This window comes from Neomonachus schauinslandi, chromosome 1, assembly GCF_002201575.2.
Source record: "Neomonachus schauinslandi chromosome 1, ASM220157v2, whole genome shotgun sequence".
Classification (NCBI taxonomy): Eukaryota; Metazoa; Chordata; class Mammalia; order Carnivora; family Phocidae; genus Neomonachus; species Neomonachus schauinslandi.
In genome coordinates, this window is record NC_058403.1 from 136,788,959 (window position 1) to 136,808,938 (window position 19,980).

Here is a 19,980-nt window from a genome sequence, read left to right on the forward strand (position 1 = left end):
TTCTTTCTTTCTTTCTTTCTTTCTTTCTTTCTTTCTTTCTTTCTTTCTTTCTTTCTTTCTTTCTTTCAAGATTTATTCACTTGAGAGAGCGTACACAGGAGCATGAGTGGGGGGTGGGGCAGAGGGACTGAGGCAAAGGGAAAGAGAGAATCTCAAGTAGACTCCCAGCTGAGCTTGGAGCCTGACGATGTGGGGCTTGATCCCAGGACCCAGGAGATCATGACCTGAGCAGAAAACAAGAATCAGATGCTTAACTGCCTGAACTACCCAGGGCCCCTGAGGTTCTGCATTTCTAACAGGCTCCCAGGTGGAGCCAAGGCCTCTGACCCTAAAGCATACTTTGAGTAGAAAGGAGATCATCTCTAGGAAATCTTCCATCTATAGGATTCTATAATTCTGTGTTCCAGAAACCAATAGCTGACATAAGCAGGGGCAGATTCTCCTTAGGACTTGTGCTAGAATACTCCAGAAGTCATACTACCAGTTTTAGAAATTTATCTAGATAGGAGGATTTAGAAATTAAGTCTGGGAGTCTATCACCAAATCATTTTAGAATCTTGCAGTGGATCAAAGTTACTATCTATTAGTTCTTTCAAATGTGGATTCAGCTATTTTGTTCCTAGAATATCTCTACAAATGAGCCCCTTTACACCCCAGCTGGATCTCTGATTATGCTGGATGCAAAACACATCTAAGTTTACTCAGTAACTAGTTACATAAAGCAGCTATCTTGAAGCGTTATGCAAAGAAGAATTTTGCTAAATAAATATTTGCTACTCAATTTATCTATTCTGTAAACACAAATGCTACAGTGTAAGGTTTGCTTAAAGTGGAACATATCTCTCTCATTCCATATCTGATAAGAATGAAAAAAAAACAATTTATATTCATAGCAAACACAAAAACTCGCAGATGCTTCCATCACATCAATTGTTTATCAATTCCAAGGAAATATGTATACCACCCTGTCTTCGATGCTGATATTCAGTTCCTTTGTGTAGGTAAATTCTAAAAGAATGATGATGTAAACTAAATGGAAGTGAAAATGAAACTTATATGCGATCTTTTTAATGTATGATTTTGCTGCTTCTCTTGACTCCAGGCAGATGATGTTTCGCCATATGAATTGAGTGCTCTGCACATACCATATGCCAAATACTGTGCCAGGTGCTGGCAGGTGATGGGAGGGCGGTAAGGGGTGAGAAGACAAATAATTCCAGTCTCACCCCAGCCAGGCTCAACTGAGTGGGGGAAGATAGGCACCTGGCTAAGTATTTACAACATAATATGCCTATAATAGCTGAAGCTAACAATTATATGGCTCTTTTATCTGTCAAACACTCACTGTTCTAAGCATTTTACATATATTAATTCATTTAATCTTCATAGCAATCCTATGAGGTATTATCTCCGTTTTATGGCTGCAAAAACAGGCAAAGGCAAGTTAAATGGTTTCCTCAGAGTCACACAGAAATACGTGGCAAACTAGGATTTGAACCTGGAAGATCTATTCTGAAGCCACTTTGCCACTTGAAGTGTGGTCTGTTGACCAGCACCGTGGGCATCACCCAGGAGCTCTGTTAGGCATATGGGATCTCAGACCCTACCCTAGACCTCTTGATTCTGAATCAGCATTTTTTTTTTTTAAGATTTTATTTATTTATTTGACAGAGAGATAGCGAGAGCAGGAACACAAGCAAGGGGAGTGGGAGAGGGAGAAGCAGGCTCCCCGCCGAGCAGGGAGCCCGATGTGGGACTCGATCCCAGGACCCTGGGATCATGACCTGAGCCGCAGGCAGACGCTTAACGACTGAGCCACCCAGGCGCCCCTGAATCAGCATTTTAACAAGACTTCTAGGTGAGTGTAGATTATTAAAACTTGAGATGCACTACTCTGAACTGTCATAATATGCAACTTCTGGTAAGAGTCCAACCTCTACGTCAACCTTCCACCTTGGCCTGAAAGACTCATTCTGCAGGATTTCTACAATCCCCCAGCCACCTCAGACACCATTCCCATGGGCACCAGACCTGCCTCAGTTTCACCCCATGTTGATCTGAGTTAAAAGTAGGTTCTTTCTACAGCAGACCAACTAGCACCAAACATTTCAGCTTCTTCACTGAGGATCTAAGGAGTCACAGAGAGGAGTCACTTCACTGAATGTAAAGCCTTCTGTCACCTCTCTCTCCCCAGCCCCCCTTCCCACATTCCTCCCCTTTGTGGAGTAATGGTCCAAACCTCCCCCTGTCTCCAGCAAAACAGTTCTACTTCCATCCAGATCCCTTGGAGATTTATCATTCTACCTCCAAACACACTAGTCAGGGCATTTTCCCAAATAAACACAGTTCCTTCTCTAGAGGAATTCTGTGGCTAGTTGTTACTGGGTATCATTTGCCCATCTTTTTACAGTTAATTCTGTTATAACCTCTATTTTATTGTGAAATACACATACAGAAAACTGTACACATATTAAATTTTACTTTCAACTTCTCTTTTTAAAAAATTTTTTTTTGAGAGAGAGTGAGAGCATGTGCATACTAGCAGGTGGTGGGGTCTTGGGTGGGGGCAGAGAGAGAGGAAGAGAGAATCTTAGGCAAGTTCCACATCCAGTGGGGATCCCACATCCAGCTTAGTCTCATGACCCTGAGATCATGACCTGAGCTGAAATGAAGAGTTGGACGCTTAACTGACTGAGCTCCCTAGGTTCCCTCAACTTCTATTCTCTTTAAATTTTCATGGAAAAAAACCCTGCTCTCCATTAACACCATATTAAATAAAAGTATGAACCATGTAATTTAGTAAAATGACCATAATTAGTAGCTCACAGATCTAAGATACAAATGAACTAAGGCCACTCTTGGACTAGAAAGCTCAAGGTCTACATATCTTGTTGGTTGCTAACTGGGATACACTGGATTGTCTGTCTCTTAATCCCAATTACCAGGAAATCAGGGAGGTAAATGCTCTTAGAATAAGCATATTCCAATGCTGTGTCTATCTTGCTGAAAAATATATATATATTATATTATTTTTGATTAAAACTAAAATATGTATGAGAATATTTTAGATTAAGCGGGAGCATCTAGAGAAGGTGAATAAAATGGATGATTGCAGCAAGCTCCTAGTTAGTCACAGTCTGTCTTTTCAGACTATGGATTAAACTCCCACTTCCTATGTCTGGCGGTCTGTCTTTGATCCTCTACAAGGCAGTAAGAAGCAGCAGTAAAAGAGAAAGAAGCCAAATATATAGTTTAGCAGATAAATTCTGTTATTTATTAATTACTCCCATAAAACATTCCCTGCGAAAAAAAGGTTATACTAATTCCTAAATGGTGGTCTCCAGATAATGTAAGAGGAGCAGCTCCCTCTGATACATTGATAACTAATGGTTGTCATGATACCTGCCATACCAGATGCTTCTCTCAAAGGAAGAAAACAACACTGAAAGAAGTGACTGGGCCATCCTTGATTCATAATAGTAAAAGAGTAGAGAGCACGCTTCCTGCTGCCTTATGATGATCAGTCTAAGTATAACCCCTGCTAGATCTTCCTCATTGATGCATTTCAACTTCAAGCTGTGTTAGTGTATCAAATGTTTAAAGTAGAAATAAAACCCTGTTTAGATGTATATCAAACCATAAGACAGCAATTGTCTAGTAATGAAACCACCCGTTGCCTACAACAACAGCAACAATGAAAACACAGAACAAAAACACACAACAACTGCTGAATGATGGAAATAGGTTTTAGGACTAGTGACCACCCTCTTCCTTTCTCCTCTTCTATAAACATCAGATCCTGCTTATTCATTTAGGCCTGATTCAAATTCTGCAGTAAATGCCTTTAAAGGCTTCATAGGTCACTGCAACCACCATTATCTCTTTCTCATAATATCTTGACTATGGAGTCTGCCCCATTCATTTTGCCAAAAACATAAATAATAATGAATAACTAAGATTATTGTTTACCTCCGCCTGCATATGTATCTCGACTCCCCAGTTAATTTTATGTTTCTTTGGGGAATATAATTGGCTGTGTTTTTTGTGCCTCCCACTGATAATAGCCTGGTGTTTTGCATAGAGAAAAGCTTAATAAATATTTGACAACACTTTGCCCAAAGGGTGCTAGTAACTAGCTGTTCCATCTATTATTAATAAAAAGCACAATCCCAAACCAGAAATTATCGTGCATTGGTATGAGCTCACATTTCAAGAAAAAGCTGTCTAATCAATGTGGTCTTCTTAAATGGTTGCCATTGAGGATATTCATGAAATAAGTAAACACAACACAGAAAACAACAGTTGCAAAAACTTGTGTTTAAACTAGGTAATTTGTCCATTTTGTGAAAGAGATGAACATTTTCTGATAAATTATTTTCTTCATCCAAGTGAAAGCTAAAGAAAGCCCTTCCCCATCTCCTACTTCTAACAAATGTATTTAGGAATTAAGAAATTTGAGTTTTACTTCTAGTTCAACCAAATACTTGCTATAAAACTGTTGGCAAGTCCTAGTGGCAAAAGTTTAAAACGTTCACCAGTAGATAATGGAACATTCTAGGTTCCAGTGAATTTTTCTAGGTTCTAATCAGACATGAATTTAGCATAGGATTTTTAAAAAGTAGACTATAAACTAATGTCAGAGAGATGAAGCAGTTTAAAAAAATGAGGTGAAATTGATAGTTCTGGGGGAAAATACCTAGTTAGAGCCTCATCTCACACTATACACTCTAGGGAATCCCAGATGTTTTAAAGAGTAATTCTTTAAGGAAATTTAAAAAATTCAAGAAAATACAGCTAAATATGTAATTGATCTTTTTACATGGGGAAAATATTTAAGTGTGAAAATAATGGAAGAGATTGCAAAGGAAAGACTAATAAATTTATATGAATTAAATTTTGAAATTCTACAACAATAGATACAAACATAAAAGGAATGAATACTCATTAAGCAAATATTTAATAAGCATCTGCTATGTGTCAGGCATTTTTCTAGGTGTTTGGGAGATTATGCATATATATATAAACAAAACAGACAAAGGTTTGGATGTCTTTGCTGTTAAGGTGGCTATGTAGTGTATAAAGACTGACAATAAAATAAATAATTCCCATTGTATGGGAAAAGGTGGAAAATGCTATGGGAAAAAAGAAAGTAGAGCCAAGGAGGGGGTGATCAGAAGTGCCAAGGGCTGTGCTTGTTGGGTGCTTGAAGCTTTAAATGTGGTGGTCAGAGTAGACCTCAAGAGTGATACCATTCAAATAAACATACGCAATAGGTACCCTTACTGGCTACCTTGAGGAATACTTGAGGGTGTTCTAGGCAGAGAGAAAGAGTAATGTGCCAGAGCAGAGACAAATGAGAAATTGGAAAAACCTATTTGTAATGCATGAGATTGGCAGAGATAAAATCCTTAACTGAGAAAAAAAAGTTCTTAAAAATCAGCTTTAAAAAATCAATGTCCTGTAGAAAATAGACAAATGACATGAACAGATAATCTTTGGATAAAAATCAATAAAAAGTGAAATCTTTCCAACCTTATAAGTAATCAAGTAACCTCAAAGCAACCTCACTATTGGGATATCCAGTTTCTGAAGATTAAATCATGTTGGTGAAGATGTGATGAGATTCTCTTCTACAACGCTAATGGAAGCATGAAATGATACAACCTTTTGTAAAATAATCTGGTTTATATTTATCAACAACCTTTATTCTAGAAATATCTCTTATGGAAATCATCAGATATTAAGACAAAATTTATGCATATTTACTACATCATTGTTTATAATGATATATAAATGATTAATACCTAGGTACCAAACTGAAGTTTCCAGCCTAGGATGTATTTGTGAGAATTTGATGCCTCGTATGAATGTTTCATAAACACCTCCAACTTCACATGTCCCAATCAAAGTCATCTTCTCCAGCCCCGACTCCAGCCCCCAAATCTCCTCCTTGTCTTGTCTTTCTCAGTTCAGTGAATGGTTCCAATGGACTTCCATTGCATAAGACACAAACCCAAGACCCATCCTTGATGACTTCTCCCTTGCTCCCTGAATTCTATCACTCCCATGTTTTGTCAATTCTGCTTTTGTAATATTTCTTGAACCCATCCCATCCTCTTCATTCCCAGCAGAACTGCCTTAGTTCAGCTCTCATCATTTTCCACCTGGGCTAATTAATAGCTTCTTACGTGGCCCATAGTGGCCAAGTTCACTTCCATGCCATCTCTCACACCCTTGCCATAGGACTCTTTCTGAATATTAAACTAGAGCAAATCACTACCTTGTTTAATTTTTTAAAAATGGTTCTCTACTGCTGTCAGATTAAAATCCAAATACCTTAAACAGACTTCTGTGACCTACCACCTGATCATCAGCTCTCTTGCTCCATCAGCCTGAATTCTTCACTCCATCTGTAATAATCATCTTACAAATTACATATCATGCCCTTTTGTCTTTTCATATTCTTTCTTCTGCCTGGCCCCCTACTCTTATTTTTCCTCAGACAACTTCTCTTCACTTTTCCAGACTCAACTGACATGACGTGAAATCTCTGCTTTTTGTTTTGATCAGTCTAAGTTAATATATCTCAAAGTTAAGTGTGCATCAGAATCCTCTGGAGGGCTTGTTAAAGTTTCCTGGGTTCCACCTCCAGAGTTTCCAATTTAGTAGGTCTGGGGTAGAGCCTGAGAACCTGCATTTTAACAAGTTCCCAGATGATGTAGATGCTGTGGTGCAGGGGCCCCACTTTGAGAACCACTTGTCTAGAGAATTCTTCATCAAGGCAAGTAGAGTTTGATTGACTGCTCATTTTTTCATTCATTAAACAAGTGTTTGCTATGTGAGTATGTGTCTATTCTGCATTTGGACTAGGCAGGGTATTCTGCATAGAGGTATAACGATGGCCTCTCTCCAGTAGGAAGAAGGCAGGACTGACTCATACAATTATGCAGGTTGGGCATTGTGTAAATGGTGCTCACTGGATTATTACAGCTCAGCCAGAGGTAACAGTTCTGGAAGTCAGAGAAACAAACCAGTGGTTTACACAACAGTGTAACACATACCATGATACAAATATGCACAATGTTCTTTGAGACATGAGCAGAGCCTTCAAACCCAGATATGAATTGGGAACGAGGAGAAGACAAGGTTTCCTAGAGACTGTGATACCACTGTTGGGTCTGGAAAGGTGAAGAGGAGTGATTTGGGAAAAGAGTAGAGGGGGGCAGGGAGAAGTCGCATATGCAAAGACACAGAAGGATGATATGTGATTGTAAGTAGATTGTTAGGATGGAGTAAAGAATATGGAGGGCTCCAATCACTTTGTCTATGTGAAGGGCATTTGCTCAAATATTTTTTAAATTATAAAATACTGCACACATCAAAAGGTATATAAAACAATATTATAGACGCCCATTCAGATTTGCTCTATTTGCTTTATCTCTCTCTTTATAAGAAATGAAAAATAACAAAACACTAATGACCTATCTCCCTCTCTTTCCTCTCCCTCCCTTGTCTTGCCAAGGTAGCCATGCATTTACAGTTGGTGTGAATTGTTCCCATGTGTATTTTTATATTTTTACTATGTAAATGTATAGGCATTTACTTTTGATTTTTATTAAAATTTTTTTTAAAAGATTATGTATGTATTTAAGTAATCTCTACACCCACTGTGGGGTTTGAACTCATGACCCTGAGATCAAGAGTGGCATGCTTCACTGACTGAGCTGGCCAGGCACCCTGGCATTTACTTTCTAATGAGAGACATTTTCTAGGATGTGACAGCAGAAATTACAACTTTTGCCTCAGCAGGATCCCTGAGAAGACAGCTAGAGTAGCAGGCAGCCCGAGCCCGGCCAAACCTGCCCCTCTGCAACATGTGGTGGGTAAAACAGGGTGCACCTTATTAGCTTTACAAAGTGCGATCAAAGGGGGTTAAAATCAGAAAATCAAGTTACGCTTATTCAATGGTAGATGATTCTAAAAGCTAAAATGAAAAAATTATTTTTGTTTTGCAGCCAAAGATGTCTAACACACAGGATCAAGAGAGTTGTACTGAGAAACTTGGTCATTTTTGCTCAGCCCTGTTGATTACACACACGAGAGATGTGTGCATTTGTGAGTATATCACGCACCATGCATGCAATGGAGTTCCCAAACAGCTATGCCAGGAGGCTCTGGTTCCAACCTACCAGCACCACAGATGGGCTTTGATTTTGTCATCTACAAAATGGCAAGACATTACCCGCTATGCTCTGGTTTAACAAAAGGGATGTGATGACGACCTGGAGGTTAAGTTCTTCCTCATTTGGGAGCTCATAATGAAAAGTCTATGAAAATATAGTTACCAAAGTTAGATTCTATTCCTCATAAAATTAAGGAAAGAAGGAAGTGGGGGTGGGAGATGGGGGGGAGGGAGGCGAGAAGGAAGAAAGAAGAGTTGAGGGCGCCTGGGTGGCTCAGTTGGTTAAGCGACTGCCTTCGGCTCAGGTCATGATCCTGGAGTCCCGGGATCGAGTCCCACGTCGGGCTCCCTGCTCAGCAGGGAGTCTGCTTCTCTCTCTGACCCTCCCCCCTCTCACGCTCTATCTCATTCTCTCTCTCAAATAAATAAATAAAATCTTTAAAAAGAAAGAAGAGTTGAAAGAAAAACTGGTTTCCATCCCCACTCTGACTTTCCTACTTTCTCTAGCTTGGCTTCTTATGATAACTTCTTAGTTATCTTTACAGCTCCCTTTCCTCTCATTCCTTTTAAAACCTATTATTTAGTCTCTTTTTATTTTTCCTTTTTCTTTTTTTAGGGATGCCAAAATTTGAAGATCACTGCTATTGGTGTTATGGAGCCCTAGAAAAGTTTTATGTTTGTGTTGTATGTGTGCATACATGTATTTATTTATGTATGCATGCATGTATTATGTATGCATTGCCAAGAGGATGCATCATAAATTCCCAGCCAATATTCTGTATAGACAAATACCATGTAACTTTTTTGTTTACCCAGATCCTGTTTCCTAGAAGTTTAGCTAAATGTCTTTCCTGAGTTGCCATTCCTTTATATGCATATGAATATACATAACATAAATAATGTATTTATATACATATACACAGCCCACACACACGTGTGTGTGTGTGTGTGTGTGTGTGTGTTTGCTGAAACACCATTTTGAACTACACAATTAATGAATATATTCTCTTTGGTCAATTCATTCTTCATAAATTCTATCACATCCATCTCTTCTCTCCTGTCCCTGATACAACCTCACTAATAGGAAGCTTATCACCACAAACTGAAGTCCTTGAAGCCATTTTTTTGCAGGGGGAGAGGGCAGAGGGAGTGGGAGAGAGAGACTCTTAAACAGGCTCCACTCTGGGCTGATGTGGGGCTTGATCTCATGACCCTGAGATCATGACCTGAGCCCAAATCAAGAATCAGACGCTCAACAAACTGAGCCACCCAGACACCCCTCAAAGCTACTTTTTATTGCTCCCCCCTTTATTCATCATTCAGTTGGCTACAAGATCATTTCCTCTAAAGAACCACCCTGATCATTCCTCTCCAGAAGTAAAAAGCTTCTCATACTTGCCTAACTGTGACTAGGTCTGCCAGGTGCCTCCATGATATTCTTTTATAACCAAATTTCATTTTACTTCTGGATAGCAAAGTACCCAACTACATTTTCCAGATTCTTTTACAACTAGGAATTGGTAGAATGTAGGTAAAAGTTGTGGGGTGGGAATTCTGGTAATGCCTCCTAAAGAGGAAAAACATAGCTGTCGATGGGTGCCTTTCACTTTCCTCTTCCCATCTTTCCTGCTGCCTGAAATTTATACGTGAGGGCTAGAGTTCCAGCAACCATCTTGAACCAAGAGGTAACCTTAAGGATAGAGTCGTGTGTAAAGAATAGAAATACAGAAAGATAGAAGGTGCCTGAGTCCCTGATGATTGTAGAACTACCCCCTGTTGCTGTGGAGAGAAAAATACTTTTGAGCGTTTGTCACTATTATTTATGGTTTTCTGTTATGGGCAGGTCCCAAATAGTAGCTTATTCTCTCCACTAATGGAGCTATTTCTCCAATCCAGTCAATGTAATATTTTGATTAGTTTTGAGCCATTGCTTCTCTTCTTAAGACAGGGCTTACAGATAGAAAGGCCTAAGTTCAAGTCCAGCCCTGCCACTGTGACAATTATGTTCTTTAGGCATTGCTTCTGTTCATTTTGCCCTCAATTTTCTTGTCTGGGAACCAATAATAATAAGAATTATTATTATAAACAACAATAATAATAAACAATAAACAAATATATATAATATTATTATTAATATGCACATTAAGGTGTTTGTTACTTTTCTTTCATTCTGTTTTTCAGTTATTATCCCAATGGCACCAATAGGAAAAATAGTTGAGGAAGGAAAGGGGGATAAAACTCAAATCAGGATATTGTCCCTGTTGTTAACAGTCCTTATAAGCAGCTGAATAGATGAAAGTTTCAGATTGCTGATTTTTAGTAGTCAATGGGAGAAACTATCAATAGATTGGACTTCAATTATTGACATTTTACCCTCATTCTCATGAATAACTAGAATCTGACTACACACATGTTGCATTGTCTTAAGACCACTTGAATGCACACATACATGCATTCATACATTTTAAGAATGTAGGCTCCAAGAGAATTCACTTTCCCCAAATCACTGGGATGGAGGAGACACACAATTTCTGTCTTCCATTTTCCATTTAGAAAAGTTGACTCTTAATGATGTGAAGAAACGGTTCCTTTAAAATGGGCATAAGATTGCAAAAAAAAGCACATTCTGCCCAAACTCTTAGATCGTGTAATTTCATTTTTGCTCTTATGCACATTAAACTAAATTGGTTAAATAAAAACCTTGCTCAATTAAATTTGATTCGATTAGGAAATTTATGCGTGCAAAGCATGGAATGTGTTGGTTAAAATAGGTTCTGGTTATTTAAAATGTTATTTTCTATGGATGGTTCATTTTTGCCATGGCGTCATTAGTGAACTAAATTTTTGTTAATGTGGATCAATCTTGGGAGTTAAATAGGCCTTGGCCCTTTGTTGGGAAATCACTCAAGTAGTAGAGAGTTTGTCTGCATAGTCTCAAAGGCTGGAACATTTGAGTATCTTCAAATCCTTCCTGCTCCAGCTCCACATGACCCTCTCTTACCTTTCCTAACACTGCCATCATTTCCTTTTCAAAAACATTTTCTGGGGCATCTGGGTGGCTCAGTCAGTTAAAAGTTGGGCTCTTGACTTTGGCTCAGGTCATGATCTCAGGGTCCTGAGATCGAGCTCCACATCAGGTTCCAGAAGCTCCTCTGCTCCTCTCCCTCGGCTCCTCCCTCCCCCCAGAAAGCTTCCTCTGACTGACTATAAGACAAAGACCATATGATTTCACTCATATGTGGAATTTTTAAAAAAGATTTTTATTTACTATTTATTTATTTATGTATTTATGTATGTATGTATGTATGTATGTATTTATTACAATGGGTGTGTGTGTGGGATGGGGCAGAGGAAGAGGGAGAAGCAGGGAGTCTGACACAGGGCTCCATCCAGGATTCTGGGATCATGTTCTGAGCTGAAGACAGCCGACCAACTGACTAAGGCCCACAGGCTCTGCCATATGTGGAATTTAAGAAACAAAACAGATGAACATAGGGGAAGGGAAGGAAAATAAAATAAAATGAAAACAGAGAGGGAGGCAAACCATAAGAGACTCTTAACTATAGGAAACAAACTGGCAGTTGCTGGAGGGGCGGGGGTGGGGGGATGGGGTAACTGGGTGATGAGCATCAAGGAGGGCACTTGATGTAATGAGCACTGGGTGTTGTATGTAACTGTTGAATCACTAAATTCTACCTCTGAAACTAATAATACAGTATATGTTAACTAATTGGAATTTAAATTAAAAATTTTTTAAACCATTAAAAATAAACACTAAAAAACAAAACATTTTCCTTCCTTCTGCCCACTTAGGGTTCTCATCAGGCTCTAAATGCAGATTTGGCTGCTGGGTCCCATCTGGCCTGGTCTATGTCCTTAGTTGCACTTCAACCCAAACAATTACCTTTCGTGTTACTGTAGGACTTCTAAAACACACAAATAGAAAAATTTAAGTAGGGTTGGCTCAAAGTATTTCAGGGAAAAGAAAGTATTTTTTTAAGGGTCAAAGTGCCTATTACAAAGGTGTAGGCACAAAGCCCATCATGTGAGAGTACTTGACACATGCACAAAGCAGAAAGACTGAACCCAGAGTAGCCCTATTCTACAGGTGTCTCTTGAGCCCTGAATCCCAATCTCTGTCACCAGAAGTTCCACTCCGCTAAGATACGGGAGAGAGAATTTTGCATTTCATAGGTGATGGAAAAGCACTGAGATGAGGAAGCAAAGGATTAAAAAATTATGAAGGCTTTCTGGAGCATTATCACTAGTACATGTATAGTACATGTCAAAGCAATGCACGCATCAAGTACTGCGTTCAAGATTTCCACTCTGTGACTGCCCACATATCACCTTTTAGACACATCACAGGCTAGAAGATCCCAAAAGGTAGTCCGTGGTTCCACTGTCTGGTATTCTCTGAGAAATTTTTTTCCCCCAGCTTTGGTGATTATTGAACAAAGAAAGTTCTGGAAGAGGAGCATGGTCTCCTATCTTCTAAAACTGCATAATGACCTTAGAGCCCACTCAATAAATAGTCCACAGAGCTTTAAGGAAGTTCGTTAGTATTTTCAATATTTAAGGAAGCTCATCAGTGTTTCTGTATTAAATGCCTAATTCATTTATCTGTTTGCCTTATTTTCCCTCTTTGTTTTTATTTTTTGATGGAGGCATAATTTATAGACGGTAAAAAGCACAGAAGAGTTTTGATAAATGCCATGTAGCCCACACTTCTATAAAGATATACATTTCTATCACCCCAGAAGATTACCTTATGCTCCTTCCCAGTCATTGTCCTCTTCCCCTCGAGGTAATCACTATTTCGATTTCTATCATCATAGATGAGTTTTGCCTTTTCTAGAGCTGTATGAAGATGGATTAATACAGTGTGTACTCTTTTGTGGCTTAGTGTCTAATGTCTCATGTTTGAAGCGTGTATAAAAACCACCTCTTAGTTTCCTTATCTGTAAGTGGCAGGGATCACCTTGTAAGAATGATGTGCCAGTATCCCTAGGAGTCAGGAGGTCTCCTGGGAATGGTGAGGGGGCCTGAGGAGTCACCTTGATTGGGGTGGGTGAAGAGAGGCTGAAGGGTGGGCTCTGCGGCAACCCTCCTCCCCTTCAAACAGAACAGCTGTACTTTTCCATGTCTTACAAATTGGGATTCCCTGGGAGATTTCATGTGGGAAAAGGGTTCTTTGTAAAAAAAAAAAAAATGTTAGAGAACCGCAGGCCCAGGTGATCCTCACTGATACTTTTCCCTTGAACATTCTATAAGTTGCAAATAGTGCTTTCTGATATGAGAGCTTTGACTGGCTCCCTTGAGGGAGGGCTGGGAGACAGAGGCAGCCAGACCGGGGGCCCCCAGGGAGGGCCTGGGCACTGAGCACTGTAATATTAGTAGTGGTTACCATCAGATAGCGCCACCCGGACTGAGGCGCCTAGACAATAAGCCAGAGGCCCTGGGCAAAGGGAGGCACAAAGACAGCATTCAAAAGACCCACTCTCACAGCTCAGGAGCATCCCTATAGACTTCACCAGACCCTGGCCCCGCCGGAATGTCACCTGACAGCCAGAAAGCCATTTTTCACGGTTAGCTTTCAAACTGCTAAAAATAATAAACACAGAAAGGAAAGTGCTGACATAATCTTAACTGCAGAGACAAACTGAAACTGTTGTTATAATAATGTAAACAAACTGGGTTCCAAATTATAACCTAGCCTTCCAAACAGGCTGCTTGACATTACCAAACATCTGCGGACCAGCAGGAGAATTGAGAGCTTGTCTGGGAAGCAAGGGGATGTGCACTGTGCAGGTGCCAAGCCCTATCCCACGGGCTCTAACCCACCACTTAGCTACTCCTGACACTTTCTTTTAGCACCCAAGGAAAAGGCAGTTGGAGAGGGCTTCTAGATCTTTCTTGAGCACAACTTCCCCACATAACAAATGAAATACGGCTCCTCTCTCTCTTTGTCCGATTATTACTCTTCTCGCCCTAAATTAATTCTTGCAGACTTCCTTTTCTCCATTATGTTTTTCCAGCCCTTTTAATGTTTTATATTCCTCCTGAATACTTACAGAGGTCACAACTATGTTAAATAACAACAGCCACAATGCTACAAATTAGAAGGTAATTCCCCTAGTGCTAAAAAGTGACAATTAATCATAAAGATCACGAGTCTGCAAACAGCCAAGTCAAGCCTGACATCTGACCTTCTGATCCATTAAATCACGTGCAGAAGTTGGCACCCACGCAGGCCGGCCAATGGGAGGGAAACCGCAGATCTGGAAAAAAGGAAACACAGAAGGTAAATAGAAGTGTTTTGTTTTTGTTTTTAAGTTCCCCAACATTTGTTTAATCTGCAACTGCTCTTCTATCTATGTTTAAATAGGGTCCAGTTTCAGAGCTGTCTCTGATTCTGAATAAATGCAAATTAGACTGAGATAAAACTCTCATTCCAAAGGGGAGATGGTTTCAGAGAAAGGAACTTGAGCACAGAAGTTTAGTAACACATCATAGGCATAGGACAACGTTTGTGGATCCCAAAGACCTACTTTGCTGTGGACAAGACTCAGGAGCTTTGGATCGCCAGCCTGGGAAGATGGTTACAAGGCAAACGTAAATCTTAAACAGTTTAGAGATTTTGTGCTAACGAAGGTACGGCGGGCCTCAGAGCACGGTTCCCAGGATAGGTCTCAACCAATAGAGTCAGCCACGCCTTGTGGTGAAATGACAGGAATTCATCAGGGGCCGTATCCGGGCTTGGAACTATGGAGCTGTCTAGATTGTGTTCAGTGTGATCATGCTGGGGATACTTCTCACACGTATAAACAGGTGAAGGAGACGGCCAAACAGACCGTGGCATCTAGTTGTTGAGCAGAAGATGGTTCGGAGAGTCTGTGTGAAGAATAAGCGAGAAGCTGCTTTTCAGTTAACTGTGGTCCCGCAATTTTTGTGGTGGTTGTGAGGAACTTAGAACTCAGAAAAACAGAGGTTAGTAGAGCAAATGTCTGCGTTCCTGCTGCCTTGAATAGACCATTGATAAATTTTGTCGTAGCTGCTTTTTTTTTTTTAATTAAAAAATAGAGAGCATAGGTATAATCTTGACAACCCCACTCTAAGGCCAGACCATGAATTTCTATTTTTCTAGTCCACTTTTTTTTTTACATTTACATACAATATATGCATCCAGGACAATGAACGGTGCTTGTGCATTTCAAATTTATCTCTATGATATGAATCTCTGTACGTGTATATCTACCATTCTCCATTTTTGACTCGACATTGTCTATGTGAGAGCTAACCATGTTGGTCTGTCACATTCCCTGTAGCTGCCACATCGGATGAATATATGCTCAAGTCATTGTCTTTTCACTCAACACCCAACATTTATAGCACCATAAAAGCACTTGTTATATCATTAAAGTGATTGTTGGGTGTGTGTGGGTGTGCATAAGCATGTGCGGATGTGTGAGTTTCCTCTGTGATGGACTCTGAGCTCGTCAGGATGCTGTTGTGTCTTGTTTTCACTGTGGCTCTTTTACTCCATGACTCCAAGCAGAAGGGACGCTTGGTGTGTTAAAAGGCAAAACAGATTTGTTAAAAATTGATCAGCTTGTTATTCATTTTCCTCCCTCTTAAAACAACAGGATGGAAGACTTTGGGGTTGTATTTACCTGCTTTCTTCAGTCTCTGTCCATTGCTCTTGTTTTTTTTTTAAGATTTTATTTATTTATTTGATACAGAGAGAGTGAGAGAGGGAACACAAGCAGGGGGAGTGGCAGAGGGAGAAGCAGGCTTCCCACAGAGCAGGGAGCCGGATGTGGGGCTCGATCCCAGGACCCTGGGATCATGACCTGAGCCGAAGGCAGACGCCTAACCGACTGAGCCACCCAGGCGCCCCTCTGTCCATTGCTCTTGTAGCAGACTTTAAATCCTAAGCCATCAATATCACCTCACTGTTTGCTAGAACATCAGAAAATCGGATAGCACGAGGCTGAAGACCAAGACATTTTTAAGAAGCGTATTCTAAAAGCGTTCTCAAAGAATAAATGGACAGGCCAGGAAGAAGCTAGTGTTTGTAACTGTCGTTGTGGCTTTATGTGAATATAAGTAACTATACGCCACTATCCTTGACATTGATATTTAAAAACATCAGTGCCTTTTGTAGGAAAACACCATTTATTTTTTGAGGGTATAAGTCTGATTTAGATTTTGAAGAATATATGTGAACCTGACTCAGTGAAAACAACCTAAAAATTCTCACGTCATGATTCATAATAATAAGCATTTTATACATAACCTTTATTAAGAACATTTTGTGGGCTGGGTTGTGCTAATCTTTTACCTAATTTCACTTAGTTTAATCCTCACAATGATCATATGACCATTTTTCAGATGAGGAGAGGAGAGGCACGGGAAGGTTTAACATTTTTGCCCAAAGTCAAACAGTGAAGAAGCAGCTAGCCAGGAATTTCACCCCGGTAGTAAGATATCATGAATTACTAAGAACAGGCCCAGGTTTTAAGATAAAACTGCAGAGAAGGAAATTGAAAAACAATGCGACTGAGGGTGCTTCCAAATTTTGCCATAATCCCTACAGAGAGTATCTCTTTCATCATGTGCCTCAAACCAAATTAGAGTACTCCAACTAGACAAATTCAAATGATTTCTTAGTGATGAAGGAAATTTAAAGTAGCAAGATCAAGCCCCAGACCTTTCCAACTTAAGCATACCCATTTTGAATTCTTCTTCTCTTTAGAAAACTGGGGGCCATGAATTTGCTCATGGCTCAAAGGAGCCTGCCCAGTTGTTTACATGAGATTCAAAGCAAAAATGAGAATCACTCCCTGGGACAACTTTAGCCTAGAATGTGTGCTCTTTACACACTTTTAATTGGGGCACAAATATATTAACAGTGTGGTTATTTTGTACTTTCAAAAGAATCTGTTTTGTAACTGATTCATGTTTATACTTGGAATATATTTATTTCCAGGCATGAAATAGTTCATTTTGTTGAGCCATCTGACCTGAGGTGAAGTTGGCACGATTTCCCGTGACTGCTCCCAATTAATGCAAATTGAAGGTTAAAGAATAAATAAAGTTCCTTTAACTTGGTTTATTAATATGTTATTTGTAAATGGCTCTTTACTTGGTCAATTTCTTTTTCAGTCAGTAACTATGTACAAATGAAACATTCCGAACAAACGAGCAAAAACACCATGTGTATTTTGTTGCAAAGTTTTTGTTTTAAAAGGGTTAATATGGCAAAAAAAAAAAAATAATAATGTCATCCGTTTATTTATCCATCTCTTTAGTGTCAGTTCTTGAAGTCTGAGACAGACTATATTGCATTATGGCCTACATTCTTAACCCCTCCCTGTACCTACCTTTTTGTCATGTAATGTTGCACTAAAGAATCTGAATCTAGTTTACTGTCCCCTTTGAGTCTGGTTTTGGCCATATGACTTGCTTTGGCCAGCGCAATATTATCACGTATGCTGCTTGTAGCAGTCTGAAAAAGTTCTTGTTACGCTCATGTGTTTTCTCTTGCTTCCCTGTGATTGCCATGAGAAGATGCGTCAGCGAGCCTGTCACAGTTGAGAGACACCAAATGAAGTTGACTCATGTCAGCTGTCTCTGCCAAGGCTGTCCTGGATCAGCCTAGACTAGTCAGGCCGTGTAAGTACGAGAGCCGAGGCAAGATGAGCAGAGCCACCTAGTTGACCTCCAGCTAACACACATGAGGGAGTGGGCCCAGCTGGAAGTTGAAGAACCACCCAGCCAACCCTGAGACTCTTAAACTTATAAATGCCAATTGTGTCTAACTATTGAGTTTTGAGGTAATTTGTTACTACCCCAAGTAACCCTATTCAATGCTACTGTGTACTAGATAACTGATACCGGACGTACGTCTGGTTCACTTAAAAAAAAAAAAGAAAAGATGCCCACCTTGAAGATGGTTTAAAATTAGGTAATAAAATTCAGCAAATACCCACCAAATGAGCTGTATCACTCAGGGTTCAACCAGGAAATTATAAATTGGTCTAAGCAATTTTTTTTAAAGATTTTATTTATTTATTTGACAGAGAGTGAGAGCCCGCATAAGCAGGGGGGAGTGGGTTAGGCAAGCTCCCCACTGAGCAGGGAGCCCGATGCGGGGCTCAATCCCAGGACCCTAGGAGCTGAAGGCAGACGCCCAACTGACTGAGCCACCCAGGCGCCCTGGTCTAAGCATTTAAACAGAAGGACTACAATGTAGGAAATTCATCACGCAGGTGAAGGGAAAGATGTGAAGGCCAACAGGAGAATGAGGTGTGCAGGAACTGAATAATTGCAGGAAATCCTTGAGCTACAGGGCAGAAAAGAGTATCAATATTGGGGTCCTGGGGCCAAGGTCACCCAGCAGAAGCTCAAAGGGCCTCTCTAGTTGGAGCTGAAGCCCTAGAGGAGAGACACAGCCTTCATCTAAAATACTGTGTGAGGCAGGGTGTGTAGGGGAAGAAATACCCTGGCTTCTCTCTTCCTTCAGTCTTCCATTTTCCCTCCCGGGCTTTCCAGGGCTGGAACCCAAATGGAGGCCAACTGGACTCGGACTGGGCCAGCACAACCCTCTGGGGCAAGCCTCTCGTAATGCAAGGGATGGAGCTGAGGGCAAAGTGTAAATACATCACCATGATGTGCAAGACACTCTACAAGGTGTTACTCAGTGCTGAGGGCTACATCGGTGGAATACTGAGAATCAGAAAGACTGGGCTTGAAGGTTAGAAAGGGCCTGACAGATAAAAAGTGGGGGAGAGGATGTTCAGGTAGCAGAACTGTGGAGGCAAAGTGCGGGCAGTACTGGTGGAAACAGCATGTGTGCTGGTTCGGCTTAGAAGGCTGTGCATTTGGGAGGAGGAGGCAGGCGTGGGGAGGGGACGATGGGGCTACAAAAGTGAGAACTTGAAGGAGTCTGGATTCCAATCAGACTGGACTCCTGTTCTGAAGACAGCAGGAGATAAGATGATTCTGAGCAGAGAGTAACATGCGCGTTAGGAGCGTTACTCTGATAGAAATTGGAGGGACATAGATTGGAGAGAGACAACTAGACTAGGGGTTTTTAATTAAGCGCAGACCTCAGAGAATTCACAACCCTTCTGAACAAACTGGCAGGACTTTGTGTAAGCATTCAGTTTTCCGAGAGATGGTATGTAGCTTTCACATGGCTTTCAGTGGAGCCCATGACCCCCTGATCCTATCAAAAATGGTAAGCACAGCAGCAGGGAAGCGATCTCGAAAGCTCCTATAAATACTTCTTTTAATGAAGATCAAAAATTTAACAGTAGCAGTGGTAATGGAAGGAGTAAACAGGCAAACATTTATGAGGCACTATCTAAACAAATAATCTACATGAATGTGAACAGAAATAAAATGAGAATGAGAGATGCCAAAGGGTTTAACTCTGGGCTAGATCTGTCTGCTGCTCCTTTCCCTCCCCATATAAAACAGAGAAAAGCAATCCATGCAACCAAGATACCATCCATGTTCATCACAGATATCACTAATCAAATGCAGCCTTTCCTTATTGCTGAGTCTAAACACCATCTCCAAATCTTTCTCAAATAGCACCCCAGGCAAACCACTGCCTTGTTCTTTAGAGCAACTATTTTTATTCATTGTATTGACTGTTCTTTAGTTTCATATGGATGAATTACCAATGAATGGATATATTTGGAAGAACATTTTACATACTGATATGATCTGTATCTATGTATTATATGCATATTTCCCACATTTGGGAAACTTACTTATATACAGTT

General features: G+C 40.3%; 1 protein-coding gene across 1 annotated transcript in view; it reads right to left on the reverse strand.

The window, feature by feature from the left end:
• Positions 1–14,465, reverse strand: part of THRB (thyroid hormone receptor beta) — a 208,373-nt gene extending 193,908 nt beyond the window's left edge. The window contains exon 1 of the mRNA XM_021678718.2: positions 14,392–14,465. The gene's annotated coding sequence lies outside the window, so the exon portion shown is untranslated. The remainder of the gene's footprint in view (positions 1–14,391) is intronic.
• Positions 14,466–19,980: the final 5,515 nt, after the last annotated feature.